Below are 16,677 nucleotides of genomic sequence, written 5' to 3' on the forward strand. Positions count from 1 at the left end.
TCACCATAGATGAACCTGCCACTTTATACTTACCTGGTCCAGCGATCCCGCTGTCCTCGTTCGGCAGCACGTCTCCCTGAGCCTGATACACTTCTGGTCATGAGGATTGAACTGCCGGCGCAGCCTGTGAAGAGGAGTCGAGGCTGGAACCATAGGTAGACTAACTCTCCCCGGTAGGCTCAGAGGAGCAGTAGGGAGTAAAATTCCTGACACAGACAATCGAGGCACCATGTAGGTATGAACGTTTCATTCCCTTCCCTCTGAAGCAGAGAGAGAGGATTTCTTCTCAAACCTGACCTAGTAAGGACAGGAAAAACACTGAGGGAGGTCGCAGGAGGGGCCAAATTGAACCTCACTCAATTTCCTGTCATGGTGACGACATGGAAATCGTCACCTTATCCCCATACCCTATCACTTTGACACTTGGGACAAGTCCAATAACAGGTTAAGAATTGTGACAATATGCACCACACTTCTGACGTGAAGCAGGCAGTATAAACTTAGAACATATAAAACAATGCACCAGACACTGATAAATCCAATGCGTGTTAAGGCTGTCTAGTCTAGGCTTGTGCTCTTTAAAGCTGCAGAGAATTAGGAAATATTTGACATTTGTTCTACTAAAACCTTCTAATAATGAAATCTAGTTAATGAATCTAAAATGAATCACACAAGACTTTCCCTTTAAAAAAACATTGAGTTATGGGGGGGGGAAACTATATACAGTATATATACTACACACTACAATTTGTATTTTTGAGGAATTGCTGACGTTTTTATATATTTATTGTATTTTGTAGTTTTCCCAACATTAAATCCAGTTAATTAAAACCAAAGACTCAAAAACTGGATATACACATCTGGAATAGTTCGGAAGTTTCTTTAATAAAAAATGCAGTTGCAGAAAAACCACAAAATAAGTTTGAAGAGAACAAAGCTCCTTTCAGATGAATATTAACCCATAATTAACTGACTGTATTCCAGATGTAACACTTGAGTTCTTCTCCAGTCACCAGAGTTCCCACTGAACTAAGATTAAAGGACCATCATATGATCATAAAGAAATCATATATTTATGAGAAAAGCACTAGCCCAAATACAGCTGTTCGCAGATCCTCTTTTTTTTAGACAAGGCTATTGATTTGCTTTGTTGATCAATAGAGAAAGTTTTTATTTCTAAAATTAAAGATCAGTTGATCAGATAAGTTGACTGTTAAGAACCCATTTTAAATCCTATTTTATGTCTATTTATGCCCCTACCAATAGCAGAAAGGTTTGTAAATTTGAGTGGAGTAACTATTATTTTGGGAGTTTTTTTTTAACAATTAGTGCTAAATAGATGTGCAGACCCAATGGGGGGGATTTGGCCGCCTGACCCGGACATATTGCCGGATACCCCATGGCAAATCACAGCCATGGCTAGTTGATAAGGGAGGTTTTAATTTGCTGGATTGGCTGTTCAGCCGCCAATCCGGCAAAATGTCCAGGTTTAGGCAGAAATAAACCACAATATTTGGCTTTTTGCATCTGTGTGACCTTATAGTATTTAACAATCTTGGGGGCCAGTTCAGTTTTAATGCAACATTGTCTTAAAGCTCTTCTATTATTTGTTTTCATGACATGGAGCCAGAAGCAGTAGGCTCTATGTGCTTGTATACACATTAATTTGGAGATGAGGAGCTGCTTCTGATTTTGTGTTGCTGATTTTGGTGGGAAACAACTGTGTGGGTCTGGGAATTAGCCCTTTGATTCTTGGCCAACCCCGTCAATCTGTTTGACAATCCCATTGAAGATAATAAACTAATTTTAAGCTGATGTAGTCGAAACCATACAAGTCTCAAAACTTCAGGTTGGACTGTTCAGAGCCCTACTGTATCTCGACATTTAACCCTCCTGTGCACAACGTCCCCTAATAATTCTGCACTGTTCTACTTGGACTTTGGGATGCTAATTATGTGTTAATGTCACTTGCTCAAAGTCATGCCTGAGGTTTTCCAAAGTCATTTTCTCAGCTCAGTAAGTAGAGCTGCATAAAGGTCACTGGCACATCGAGAAACGGTGGGAGGATTTAAGGAAACGCATTCTGCGTAAAAGGTCTTTAGAGCTTATTTTTTCCATCCTTCATTACTCATGTGGCATATGATAAGGGAATCAGCACATTTTGGCTGATTTTACCCTTATATTTTAGTAACTGTTCCAGCCAATATTAATGTCATGTAAAAGTTCCTACTGTAGGACATAAGAATTAATTACAGGCTGCATTTATCAAACATGGCCTCATTTTAGCCAATGCCCTTGTTAAAATTTGTTTAAAGACAAATTTTTGCAACAAAATAATGGGCATATCTGCCATTTTCTATAAAGGTCACTATACATTATATATTACAGCCGTAAAGTGATATTCCCAGCTAAACATACACATGTAATGTATTGGAAGGACCCAAATGTAGTTTTGGAGGTGTCGGATGTTACTGGTGCTCGGACATGCAAAGTTCTTCAGTCGGCAACCAGTAGGACACCGCCGCGATCGGAGCACGTTGTCTTGATCTATGGGCGAAAGTAGTGATGCGAGACGATATGCAGAACGTCAACTAGTTGCCATGCAGCCATAGGATCGCCGTTCATCAGAGCGTGTATGCAGAGATATGGAGTGTCTTACTGAGCTAGATGGCACCGATGGATCAGGGAGAATCTGATCTCCCATCTGGATTCTAAATGGCGTTCCCCTCTGGAGGTAAGAGCTTATATATTAAGACCCAGGGCAAAGGGGCCAATTACTGTATATGAAATGGCTGGACTATTGATGTTAAGAATTCTCTCTATACGGCCCAATACGGGTATCAAAGATTAAGATCATATATACATGTAAATCAAAAATGCATGGCAATGGGAGCATGTCCTTAAGCATTGGGGGGGACACGTAGACATGTCACATATGTGTAAACATGATATAGGGTTTCTTTTCCCCTATTTTATCCTAGTCTTATTATTCATGTTGACAATAATTGACTATATCATGAGTATGGCCATTTTTCCCTTTTGAGAATGACAGGGAGTGGTATCTACTATATTTAATGTCTTATTTGTATTAACCTATAGGCTGTCCAGGTATAAGGGTACTATACTTTATTTTATATGGATTCTATATTCTCATTTAGTCCATTTGGCATCAAGGTTAATTTATAAATCCAAAAGGACTCCGTTCTAATTAAGGTTTTAATCCTGTTTTGCTGAGATGTAGAGATTTGTTCAATCATGGTGACTATTAAGGATTCAAAGGTGCATTTTTTTCTCCATATATAAATGTTTGGAGAGACTGTTTCCGAAACCCATCTTTAGCTCTATGCCTATGGTCGTTTAAGTGGACTTTGAGGTCTTTACTGTTCTCCCTACATATTGAAGACCCCATGCACAGGTTATCATATATATAATGAAGTCTGATCCACACGAGAGGTCTTGCTTGATCATAAATTTCTGACCAGTGGAAGTGGATGTTCGCATTTTTGCTCCAGCATTGATGTTCTCACAGCAAAGGCATTTTGTTTGTCTGCATTTTCTTTTTGTCCCTCTTCCTATTCTTTGATACGGTTTCTATTTCGACCTTTCGTAGCCAACTTGGGGCTATAATATTTTTTATTGTGGTGGACTTTCGGAACGTGATCTTGGGCTTTTCTGGGGTTATGTCCATAAGAAGGGGGTCTTTGAGGAGGATTCCCCAATGTTTGTTTAGGATCTTATGTATTTCTTTATTCCCCTTGTCAAAGGTGGTAATAAAATTAAAGGTATGACCTTTTGTTCTTCCTTTGGGTGACCCTCCTATCCTCTCGTTTTTTGGTTTTTTTCAATTCTTGTTGTTGATCCAAATTCACCTAATATGCCTCATCGATCAATTTCTTCGAATAGTTCTTCGAATAGGATTAAAACCTTAAAGAGAAGGGAGTCCTTTTGGATTTATAAATTCAACACCTTTATACCAAATGGACACCTTGATACCACGTCATGTGACCAGGTTGATGTCATCTAATGTCCTGTACCCTTTACATTTATAGGGTAGGAAACTTATAGGAAATGTTGTTTCAATTTTTTATATGGTGCTTTGTGTTACATGCATGTCATCTAAGGTCCTGTACCTTTTACATTTGCAACCCCATGTATGTATCTGATCACATGAAATCACAGCATGCCTCCATGGAGGATGTGGAGGAATAGAAGTCCATGGAGAAATGCTGTGATTTCATGTGATCAGATACATACAAGGGGTTGCAAATGTAAAAGGTATAGGACCTTAGATGACATGCATGTAACACAAAGCACCATATAAAAAGTTTAAACAACATTTCCTATAAGTAAACAGGGCTTTATATGTCTGTAGTTGAATATTGGCATTATTCCTAAATACTAGTTCCATACGGACAGCAGCAGATGATCAGTGAGCATTGGTTCTTCTACATATTATACCTACAAGGAGGCCACTGAAAGTTTTTCCTGCTAGCATATCATAAAAAAAAGTTTTTGTGAAATACTGTACATCTTGCACTTCTGAATGCATGTTTCCATACCCTTCTACACATGGATCAAAAATCTCCTGGGACCACACATGTCAGGAGTTTTGCTTAACATTATGAAATTATAGAATCTTGATATATACTAATCCTGTCAGTTTTATGTCTCACAAGTGATCAACAACAAAAAAGTTTTTTTTTAAGTTTACACATTTGCTCTTATACTCACTATTAGATCTATAAACAATGAAAAGTTTATAGGTCGGGCTTGAGACTACAGGCGGTCCCCTACTTAAGAACACCCGACTTACAGACGACCCCTGGTTAAAGACAAACCCCTCTGCCCACTTCAACCTCTGGTGAAGCTCTCTGGATGCTTTACTATAGTCTGCAATGATCAGCTGTAAAGTGTCTAATGAAGCTTTATTGATAATCCTTTTTGATAAAAATTTTAACTCCAATTGTCACTGGGGCAAAAATTTTTTTTTGTCTGGGTCTACAATGATAAAATATACAGTTTTGACTTGCATACGATTTCAACTGAAGAACAAACCTATGGAACCTATCTTGTATGTAACCCGGAGACTGCCTGTAAATGGTTTGGTATAACTTCAGCTCTTCACAAAATTGTTTCTAAAATATTATGGTGCTTACAAGGCTTATTATTGCCAACAATTACTTGATATTGTTATTGCAGGATGAATTATGTATAATGCTATAGAGTTTCAGTTCAGTGTGAACAAACTAAGTCTTGATGCACATGACATTGGTCTTTATGCAATCTGTTTGGCTGATCAGTGCCCATGGCTGCTATTTTAATGGATTGAGCGGCAGATTTGTTAAAAAGTGGAGAATGCCCTAGACAGAACTGTTTTCCACAATACTTTATGAGGATCTGTGAAAACCGGATGCCAGGCTGATCGGGTGTGAAAAGGCGAAACAAAATGCGGGTGAGATTCAGTACATTTGTCTGCAAGTACCCAAGGAGAAGATGGACATGGGCAGAACCACTTCTCCACCTGACTTGTGCATATGGGTGCTACATAGTGTGCTCAGCCTGTGAAAATGGACCTGTCTGTAGGTTATATCCCACGGCCCAAGCACAGTGCAGTCCTTGCATCATAGTGATATATACAAGGAGTCCCTCCCAGTCAGGCAAACAGCAGCACTGGCACTGTAACCATTCTTACCACACATCTCTATCATGCAGGGACTCCATGTGCACCATGTTCAGTCCGGGTGATCTGACCAGCACACGGATCAGTTTCCACGGCCCAGTACAGGAGGGCTGAGCTTCCTTTTCATATTTGCCTCCATGGTTCACCCTCCTTTCATATTTGCCTACCTTCTAGGTCAGCCCTCTCCATATTTACCCTCTTTTCACATTCAGCCTCCTTCCAATGTTATTCCCCTCCATCCTCCCTTCATATTTTCTCTTCCTCCTCGTAGTTAGCCCCCCATTTATATCTATCCCTCTGTTTCGTCTGCCTCCCTCCATTCATATTTGCTCCCTTCCTCAGTCAGCTCACATTCTCCCCTCCTTACAGTTACACCCCTTTGTAACCCTCTGTTCAGCCTTCCTCCATATTTGCCCCCTCCTCTCATTCACATCCTGTCTTCATATTTCTCCCCTCCCTTTCTTAGGCCCCTTCCACACTAGCGAGTGTGATGCGATGAACTCGCATCACACTCGCAACGCAAGCTGCCGGGAACGCACGGCCCGAACGCTGCACCGCGGGAGTGAACTGACATGCTGAGTTCACTCCCGCGGTGCAGCGTTCGGGCCGTGCGTTCCCGGCAGCTTGCGTTGCGAGTGTGATGCGAGTTCATCGCATCACACTCGCTAGTGTGGAAGGGGCCTTAGTGTCCCCCATCACCTCTGTTACCTCGCCTTCATATTTTTGCCCTCACCTAACAGTCGGCCCACCTCTCAAAAAATGCCCCCTCCTTACAGTCACCTCTTTCATATATGCCCCCCCTCACCTTCCCTTCATATACGTTTCCCCACAGTCACCCCCCCTCCTAATTCACTTAGCTCTAGTCATGTTCTCCCCTTGTCGCACAGCCTGGAGCCCTGTCATCTTCTTCTGCAGGCGGCCACTTGTATGATGCATCTGGGACATGTGGTCATGACATAGCGGTAATTGCAGGTCCTTCACAATGTAGTGAATGTATTTTTGCATATTTGTCATATTCTCCTGGGGGGCAGGAGCTGAATTATGTCATTTTACCTCCTCCATGGAAATGCCGTCTGCTTACTGCTCACATTTCATGCCACTTTGTTTGCAAATTGCATCAAAAAAGCAATGAAACAAGCCGGACGTTATGTGAATGTAATGCTAACGCAATCAGTCAAATCTCCTCAATACTGCGTTTGCATTGTGTTTTTAGGCTGGCGGCACACGTGGGGTTTTGAGCCTGTTTTTGGGCAGCCTTTAAGCCGTCTTAATAATCACATGCGTTTTTGAAAATGCATCCGGTTTTCCGGTTTTGGCAGTTTTTCTTAATTAACATAATTATCATAATTGGGGAAGAACAGACAAAATTGGAAAAAACACATGCGTTTTTTAATGGACTGCCTAAAAACAGGCCAAAAATGGGTTCAAAACACCACGTGTGCCGCCGGCCTAAAACACAATGTAAATGCCGCATCCAAAGGTTGCGGGGAGAAGATCTGCATGATTCACATATGCGTTTACACTAAAACATCTGCAATCAGGAACGAGCAACACGTGATTTGCATAGTTTACAATTGCACTTCCTAGTGTCAGTGTCCATGGAATATACTGGGAATCTGGGATCTAAATCTAAATGCAGTGAGATTGATTCTCCGAAATTACACCTAACTTTTATAATGCTGCAAACACCGGTATGTACGCATTGCAACAGCTGAAGGGAGGCGATTTACAAAACGCAAAGTAAAGGCAATGTTAACACATGCGTTAACAATGCATTTACTGTTGCATTGTGTTAACACCTTGTTAACCCACACGCTAACATCGCATTTACACTGCATTTTGTAAGTGCAAATGTTAATAGTAATCACCCTGTTCTCAGCAACCAAAAACACACCATGTGACCATGCCCTAATGGCACTTTGACATACAGATCCATCACATGTCAGTAAGGTGTTAATTTAAACAGGTGAAAGACATTTATTTTTACAGGTGAAAAATCTGCCGTCAGGAATCTGCAAATCCTTGAGTAGATCCTTGAGGTAGATTCCCTACATCAAACTAATCCTTAATCATATTTTATTACTTTCTAAAAACTATACTATACATTATGTATGGCAATTACCCTCAGAGGCCACTAGGGGCATAGAGTATCCTCTGTGAGCTTTGGGGCTAAGGATACCCTTCCCCCCAATAGCTTCTGTAGTGGCACCTACACCCCTTAAACCTCCATACAGCCTGTGAATACGGCTAATCCATGCCCCTCTGAAGGTAATTACCATAAAAATTATGTATAGTTCTGCAGCCACACATTCAGTTTTTTAGATGCAGTTTTTGAAGCAAAAAGTATTTGTGTATCATAATGGGTGAGGACTTATTATTAAGAAGCGCTGCTCCTCCTCTTATTCCACTCCTGGTTTGGGCATCAAAATCTGCACCTGAAAGGCTGGACGTGTGGACGCACCCTCGAAGATAATGCAAGGGGATTAGAAATTAGTTTGATTTGAGGGGAAAACAATAGTTACTCCAAACGAAGCATCAAAACATAAAGCAGCTCTTTACTAAGCATATGAGATGTGAGAACGCACACTTCTGAATGACCAAGGCGTTTTATGAAGAGGATATTTATCCTTTATGTAGTTACTTAAAGGATTTAACCTCTCATTTATCATGTGCTCTGCTTATATGCTAATTTTTGGCAAATGAGCCAATAGGAGAGGTTTTTTCTGAATGATGCTATTGGGTTGGGTTAAACCAATGCTTTTCTGTAGAACTTGTGTTTATCACTACTAGCAGTAATGACTAGTCCATCTGTACTATGGGGGCATTTATCAACTTTTATTTTTCTTTTATATGCAACTTTTTACCACATTTGCCACAAAATGTTCAACTTTTACACTCTTGCAGTGTTCGCCACGACTGCGACTGAGTTTTCCATTGTTGTGCCGGATTCATCCAAGAATGCAGAAAGGTTTGGCGAGACAAGTGTATAGCATTTCATTTCTATGTGCTGCGTTTGTGTCCAACAGACTGCACACAGACCCAATACTGTTAAAAGGCCTTTTCACTATAAACTGATGGACCCATGTGGAAAAAATTGCAGTGTCTAGGCCTTTCATCCATGTAGCACTTAGACTCAATGATGTCTATGTGAAAGCAAATCTGCAGGCATACATTTAAGGACTGCATTCACACGTTCTGGTTGTCAGGGAGGAGCTTGGCCCAATCTTTTTTGCGTTTTGATTGAAATGAATTCGATTGGTAACAAAGCAAAACTTGTAGTGCTTGTTATGAATCACATGAAGCACACATGCGATGAGGCCAAGCCCTTCCTCAATTTGGGTAACTTTCTAAAGGCAAATGAACCAGAACTTGTAAACACAGTCTAGATGAATCTCTTTGTAGGCTACTTAATCCAAGAAATCTTGTCTGAGCAGTCCAATAAATCTACATGATGCAGGGAAGCAAGAAGTCATACACGGTGATGGAACTTAACAAAGACCAAATTTTTTTTTTCGCAGATTCCAAACAGTTCCATCTGAACAAGACCTTTGCCGGAGTTTAATGAGCGCCTCTACAATTTTATGGGGAAGAAACTCACAGGAAAGCATGGTGCCGTCTCTAAGAAGTAGAGTACTGCCAAAAAATGGCTGAAGTCTATAGATATCTGCTCTCCTCAGTTCCTTGTATTCCTATTTTTACTATCTAATATTGAGAAGTCATTACCTCACTCTCTGGTTCTTTTCTTCTCCCTTCATGTTCAAAGTTTTTAGTGCAGAAATCCTTCTATTCTTTATCACAGAAAATTTATATTCAGGCAACATCTTTCCTTTGACCAAATTTTCCCCTCCTGGGCTCCTCCTTTTTATAGCCTCTCTTTCACTTCCTTGGTGATGGGGGTGCACACCCACTTGTCAATCTCTTAGTGTCACCTTCCCTGTGAATATATACTACTTTACTGTGTAATCACTCACTCATACAGGGAGGAGATAACTAGATTATACGATTCTTCTTAAAATCTGTTATTTATAGATCATGTATTGACTGGATTTCCCACTGGCTGGAAACATTAGACTAAAAATACCCTGATGTCCATGCTTATTTGCAGGTCTGGTTGTGACACCCAGATCTGTTTGCCTTTAAAAGATCAATGTACAGGATAGGCTAAAGAGAGGAAGAAAATACTGTTTAGTTTAGTTCAGCTTTGAAAGATTAAATCCTCCTCAGAACTGCCTGATATTGGTGAAAGAGCAAGGTATGCTTTGGTTTTGATGCATGTTGCCCATTCCACTTGTTGAAAAGAGAGCTGCTTAAATTGGAAGATTAGCAACAAGAAGATTGACATTGGTCATTGGTCCTGGGTTGGAGTAGCCCACCAAAGAACCAGAGAGGACAACGGGGGTCCAGCTCAAACATCATGATCAGCCCAGAAGAAAAGAACAAGACAACTGGGGTCTATTTCCCAATGCTTGGTGGAAGGTGCTCCAAAAATCATTGCTTGGTTGACCCAAGCAATACTGGCATTCTCCTTGCACTTGGTTGTTATATGCCACCCTTAAGTCTCAAAAAGGGGGTGTACATAGGGTGTTTTGATAACCTAAAGGGAAAGCTTCAGAAAATGTCTGCATTTGGACTGTAATAGCAGATCAAAATGATTACTCCACCTGGAATGGACTAATTCACTTTTTACACCACAAACTCTTCTTGTGAGGATTTGAACTCACAGCCTTACATACACGAAGCAGCGATTCTACCAGACAGCCACAAGCTTTACTACTTCTCTGAGACTGTTTTATCCAAATATCTTTTCTTGTTCATTTGCATGCACGGTGGCTGAATGGTCTTGCAGCGCTGGGGACCTGGGTTCAAATCCCTGGTTCAACATCTTCAAAGAGTTTGTATGTTCTCTCCATGTTTGCGTGGGTTTCCTCCCACACTCCAAAACATACTTGTAGATCGATTAGATTGTCACCCTGGGGACAGGGACCACTTTGGCAAGCAGTGCTGCAGAATCTGTGTGTGCTATATAAATAAAGGTATTGTTATAGGGCAGGATAATGGCTTGGTGGTTAGCATTACAGCCTTCCAGTACTGGGGACCTGGGTTCAAGTCCCAGGGTCAACAACTGCAAAGAGTTTTTATATTTTATATTTTGTGTTTGTGTGGGTTTCCTCCAAAATACACTGGTAGGATGATTAGATTGTGAGCCATATTGGGGACAGAGACTAATTTGGCAAGCTCTCTATATAAATAAAGTAATTATTATTATTAAATGAAGATCACAAATAAGCAAATGACTTGTTCATAGCAGGTTTTCCCAAAAATGTAAACACTTCTACATCTGTTAATATTATAGTTTCTCATAATAACAAAGAGCTAAATGAATCTCTCACTCCTGTCTCGGTATATTTTAACATGTTGTTGCAGAAAAACAAACTTCTTGCCTTAACTGCCATACAATTTTTTTTTTACACTTTATTGATTCCATTTACAAGCATATGTATACAAAAATCAATACAAATTTCTTACAAAAGAGAATATAAATATCTAAAGTACTTAAATGCAATCCAAATAAACAAATAAAGCATCAAAAATCAAAAATAGTACAAGCTGCGTTATGTGCAGTTTGTATGTAGAGAGTGCAGTGTGCGACAGATTCATTAAAGGGGTTTGCCAATGAAAGAAAATTCTCAAATTTCCCTAGTGATGTTTACACAATAAAAATAATTTTTAACCCCTTAATTTACAATTTTACTTAGTTTTATTGATGTTTTAGCTCCTATCACTCAGTGATGGTCAGTGCAAAATTCCAGAGTGCGCTTAAACTCTGCCCAGACACTTCATGATTCCTATAGTTCTGTGTGGTGACAATGTGGTTAGATTATCAGGGTACAGGTTTATATACACTTGCATTTACCTTCTGAACGTTATACTAGTATCTGACACATTGAAAGAGAGATGAGACAGATCAGAGATGAGATGATGAGATCCATGAGATGCATATCACACACAATGACACAGTCATAAATACATGTGCAAGCCATTTTCACATTCTTTGTAGTGCAAAGTCAGACAGAAAACTGGTGCAAACACATTAATAAATGTGGGCCAATGTATCTACTACTACTTCGACGGTGTGTGAAGGTGGCAAGTGTATATACAGTTATAACTATTAAACCCCATAAAGTTTCAATGTAACATTTATATTAATGCATAGACCCAGCAGATGATTGGCCAGAGCATTGCTCAGCTGTCCTCCTAAAAATCCCTCCTGGTGCCACCTCACTCCCAAGTGACATAGTCACATTTGTGATTATGCCACATGATGTGAAGGAAAGTGGGGCTCATGAAAAGTAATGAGCGGACCCGAACTTGGACTTCAGACATAAGTTTGGTGTTTGGTTCCCCGCAAACCCCCTTCCCTATGCGCTGGTAACACCTGCGATTGGTGCCAGCTGGCGTCACCGTCAGGGGGGTTCTGGGGTGAGCCAAATGCCAAACTTGTGATAACTGGTATTAACTCTTTAAATACCGGCGGTGCATGGCGGCAATGATCCTCAAGAAAATTCCAGCAACTGCTTACCAGGAAGCATTTAATAGGTGGCACCGTTGATTGGTGCCATGGATGCATGGATTGGATACTGGGGGGATGAACCCAGACCGAACTTGAACAGGTACGCTCATCCCTACTTGTGAGAACAGGTCACCAGTTTCCATCTCTCCATTGTATGGCTGCTTCGACCCCCTCATATAACCATCACAACTTGCACCAGTCCATTCTCACATGTGTATGTATATATATATATATATATATATACACACACACATGCATATTATTTCCTTTGTATCTTCAGAAGCAACAACAAATGCTACATGTAGTTCTGAATAGACTAAACATAAAAGAGGCAGCGTGCTCACACAGGTTTCAGGTGTCTCGGAGGTCCAGCAGCCATCTGGCCACTTGGACATGAAATGAAAGCCTGTGCAGATGAGAGGAGGTGATCATGCCAGGTAACGCCAGGTTAGCGGAGCTTATCAATAGTTTATACTGTTTTATGTTCAGTGAAACATGTTAATGTTATTAAGGAACGCTCTGCTCACCTTATGGCCATTCATTTGTCCTAGGAGAAGTCAAAACTGCAGAAAGTTATTTTTCTGCAACAGTTTTAAGTCAATGAGGGCTCTGTATTACAACCCAAATAATAGCTCAGTGCAAGAATCACATGGGGCATTTTCTCAGTAGTTTTTGCATTTTGGTACTTAACAGTGGAGGCCAGGTGTTTATTACTTGTGACTAGGAATGTATGAATTCCAATTTGCTTAATGCATTAGTTACCGCCAACAGCTAAGTGTCTATGGGCATCTTCCTGACATTTATTTCAGCTGTTGGTAGGTTAATTTCTGTATGGTATCTGCACAGAAAAAAACAGTAGCACTGCAGTGTATGGGATTCAAGGCAATTTCATACATGCACAGCCGAAATAAATACTATGGAAACGCCATTCTACAGATTCTTATCTGTTCCAAAATAAGTGACATATCACTTAATGCTGTGGATTATGGTACAGAAACCTCTTTTGTCCTGCTTCAGAGGGGAAGCGGAGCACTTTAACCCCTTAATGCTCTGTGCCGTAGCTGTACAGTGCGGGGTTGTATGAAGAGGGCTCATGGGCTGAGCCCTCGTCATACACAGGTGGGGTTTGTTGCATATTGCAGCAAACACCCACCGCCAATAACCGCGGTCAGTGCTTGCACCGATCGTGGCTGTTAACTCTTCCGATGCGATTAAAAGTTGGATCCGATTGTCACTTGGATCATTGAAAACTTTTTTTGGTGCACTTTTAACATTGGGCATGCAACACACTTCAGTCAGACTTTGCATGATAAATATGGCGCGTGGTCCTACTATGCACCAGAACACCCATTTCAATGACAAAATTTGTGTTGCGTGAAGAATAGCGCAGCTGCAACCAAAAAGGGTCACATCCGACACAAATGTGGTGCGGACACATTTTAAAGCAGAAAACCGATGCAAGTAAATGTGGGTTAATGTGCTTACTCAATGAGTAAGTGGAGACCTAAAAGGTTCCCTTCAATAACAAATCCTTTTGGTAATCTGGGATATTGTTAGGTCAGGTATAAATGAGCTCTATAATCTTAGGTCTGCACATCCATTATAGGATCTTTATATTTTTGGCCAATGAGTGACTATTTCCTGAGCGGTATTGCCTCAGCCGGCTTTATATATGCTAGATCAGTGATGGCGAACCTTTTAGAGCCCGAGTGCCCAAACTTCAACCAAAAGCCACTTATTTATTGCAAAGTGCCAGCAAAGCAATTTAAGCAGTAATTTATTTCTCTTTGTTCTTTGACAACTTTCAATCGTTCAGCCTCCTAAAGACACCAACGCAGTTGAAAGGAGGAGGGCAAATTCACCTATCATTGTAGGAAGATTCTGCAGGAAGATTCTTTGAGTCCTGTCTGGTGAACTTCATTCTGGGGTGATGGCCCGGGTGCCCACAGAGAGGGCTCAGAGTGCCACCACTGTGCTAGATCTTTCCATTGTGCGATAATTGCAAAACACATGTATGGACCTATTAAATGTCATCCTCCCCCTTTAACTATGAGAGAGAAGGCAAAAAGTATAAGGATTGACACGACGCGCTGCTCAATTATTACACATATTTGTTAGCAAGGACAACATGTTTCAGGAGAATGAATAAAACATTAATAAAAGTGTATAAATACAAAAGATAAAGAGGAAATAACAGGATTACTATTTGTATATACGTCCATACATATATGATGGAATGTATTTAGTGTACTTACATTGCTAACCTAGTCAGCAGGATTACATGTGTTGCCATTGGGTGTTTCTGTCAGTAGTTATGTTAGGAAGTAAGATTTCTCCTTACGGAGACTGCCAGTTAAAACCGCCATGTCAGTGTGTGGAGTCTTAAAGCCATGGATGCTCCACCAGGGGGATTCTGGGAAAATATACAAAGGTTTCCAGGATGGGATAAGGAAACACTGCCTCTTTTAGCTGCCTTGTAAGGCAGTTTCTTTGACATCAAGCATGACCTTCAGGAAGCCTTATGACATGATGCGGGATTAAAACCAAACCAGTATATCTATTCCAGAAGGAACAGACTCCCAACTGTAGACTAACTGTAGTTATGTTAGTCATATTGTATATGAAGTATACAAATGTATTGGTATCAAACCTCAATTAAAATGGGATGAAGTTAAGAGACAGGCACCAAGAGATGCTGCAGATCCACAACAACTCTTTTCACCATTTGGGGGTTATCCATTATAGTTCTCTATACCAGTGATTTTCAACCTTTTTTGAGCCGCGGCACACTTTTTATACTTAGAAAATCCTGGGGCACACCACCAACCAAAATAGCACAAAATGACACTAAAACAGTCATAAAAGGCCTCCCTTTACTAATAAAAAGCCCCTAGCGGCCTCCCTTTACTAATAAAAAACTCTAGCAGCCTCCCTTTACTAATTAAAAGACCCTAGCGGCCTCCCTTTACTAATTAAAAGACCCCTAGTGGCCTCCCTTTACTAATAAAAACCTCTAGCTGCCTCCCTTTACTAATTAAAAGACCCTAGCGGCCTCCCTTTACTAATTAAGAGCCCCTAGCGGCCTCCCTTTACTAATTAAGAGCCCCTAGCGGCCTCCCTTTACTAATTAAAAGGCCCTAGAGGCCTCCCTTTACTAATTAAAAGGCCCTAGGGGCCTCCCTTTACTAATTAAAAGGCCCTAGAGGCCCCCCTTTACTAATTAAAAGGCCCTAGAGGCCCCCCTTTACTAATTAAAAGGCCCTAGAGGCCCCCCTTTACTAATAAAAAAAAAAGACCCTAGCTTCCTTCCTTATACAAATAATAACATAATATACTTATCCTTGATGTCTTCTTCCGCGTAACTTCTCTCCTAATGGCGATCCACCCATCTTCTGTAGCTCCTGCACCGCGCGCCTCTGGTCACGTGACTTACGCGACCTGATGTCTGGTCAGTCACGTGACATGGGCCGGGCGGTGCAGGAGCTGCAGAAGATGGGTGGATCGCCGACGCGGGGCTTGGAGGTAAGTATGGGGGCAGAAACACGGGGGCGCGGCGGCAGCGCTACACAGGGGCTCCCCGCGGCACACTCAACCATGTGTCGCGACACACTAGTGTGCCACGGCACACAGGTTGAAAATCACTGCTCTATACTATTATACTACTGTGGGCACAAAGTTGTCAAAGAGGAACATACCTCGTTCCTAGTGCTTAAGAAATTTTTGTTATTCATTTTGTTTTATCAAATCAATTCTTATGTTGCAATTTACAACATTTGCCTGTATTCCTGTATGTCTGAAAAAGTTGATGACTTTTTGCAACAAAGCGGGCGAAATGGATTGCACATCACCCACACCATACAATTTAAATGTGATGTGTGTCACGGGTGCCCCTGCGATCATAAACCTCTCCCGGCTCCAGCGGCTGTCTCCACAAGGCTGGCCACCTGCCCTGATAAATTCCTGCCCCTTCCTGCCTCCGACTCCGATCCCGTGCCTCCAGTCTCGACCTTCTGCCTGTTCCCAAACAAGCTTCTGCTTCACGACTTTGTACTACACCTTGGCCGCCACCACAGACAAAGTCACTCCTGTGGAGAGACTTGGTGGTACCATACCGCAGTAAGTCAAACCAGCTTTGCAGAGGGTTCTGGTGAAAACCGGTGCCACTAAGACTTTGCTCCCAGGTGTCGGCTTACGTCATCATCCACGGTGGTCCAGTCGGTCCACTACCCCTGGTGCCTGACAATGGGGGTCATTTACTAAGGGCCCGATTCGCGTTTTCCCCACGTGTTACCCGAATATTTCCGATTTGCGCCAATTTCCCCTGAATTGCCCCAGGATTTTGGCGCACGCGATCGGATTTTGGCGCATCGGCACTGGCATGCACGCAACAGTAATCGGGGGGCGTGGCCGAACAAAAACCCGATGG

The 16,677-nt window shown here is 41.5% G+C and overlaps 1 protein-coding gene across 1 annotated transcript in view; it reads right to left on the reverse strand.

Annotated features, from left to right (window-relative positions):
• Positions 1-9,501, reverse strand: part of CDH23 (cadherin related 23) — a 708,444-nt gene extending 698,943 nt beyond the window's left edge. The window contains exon 1 of the mRNA XM_072131214.1: positions 9,404-9,501. The gene's annotated coding sequence lies outside the window, so the exon portion shown is untranslated. The remainder of the gene's footprint in view (positions 1-9,403) is intronic.
• Between the last annotated feature and the right edge of the window lie 7,176 nt (positions 9,502-16,677).

Source organism: Engystomops pustulosus, chromosome 11 (genome assembly GCF_040894005.1).
Source record: "Engystomops pustulosus chromosome 11, aEngPut4.maternal, whole genome shotgun sequence".
Taxonomy (NCBI): Eukaryota; Metazoa; Chordata; class Amphibia; order Anura; family Leptodactylidae; genus Engystomops; species Engystomops pustulosus.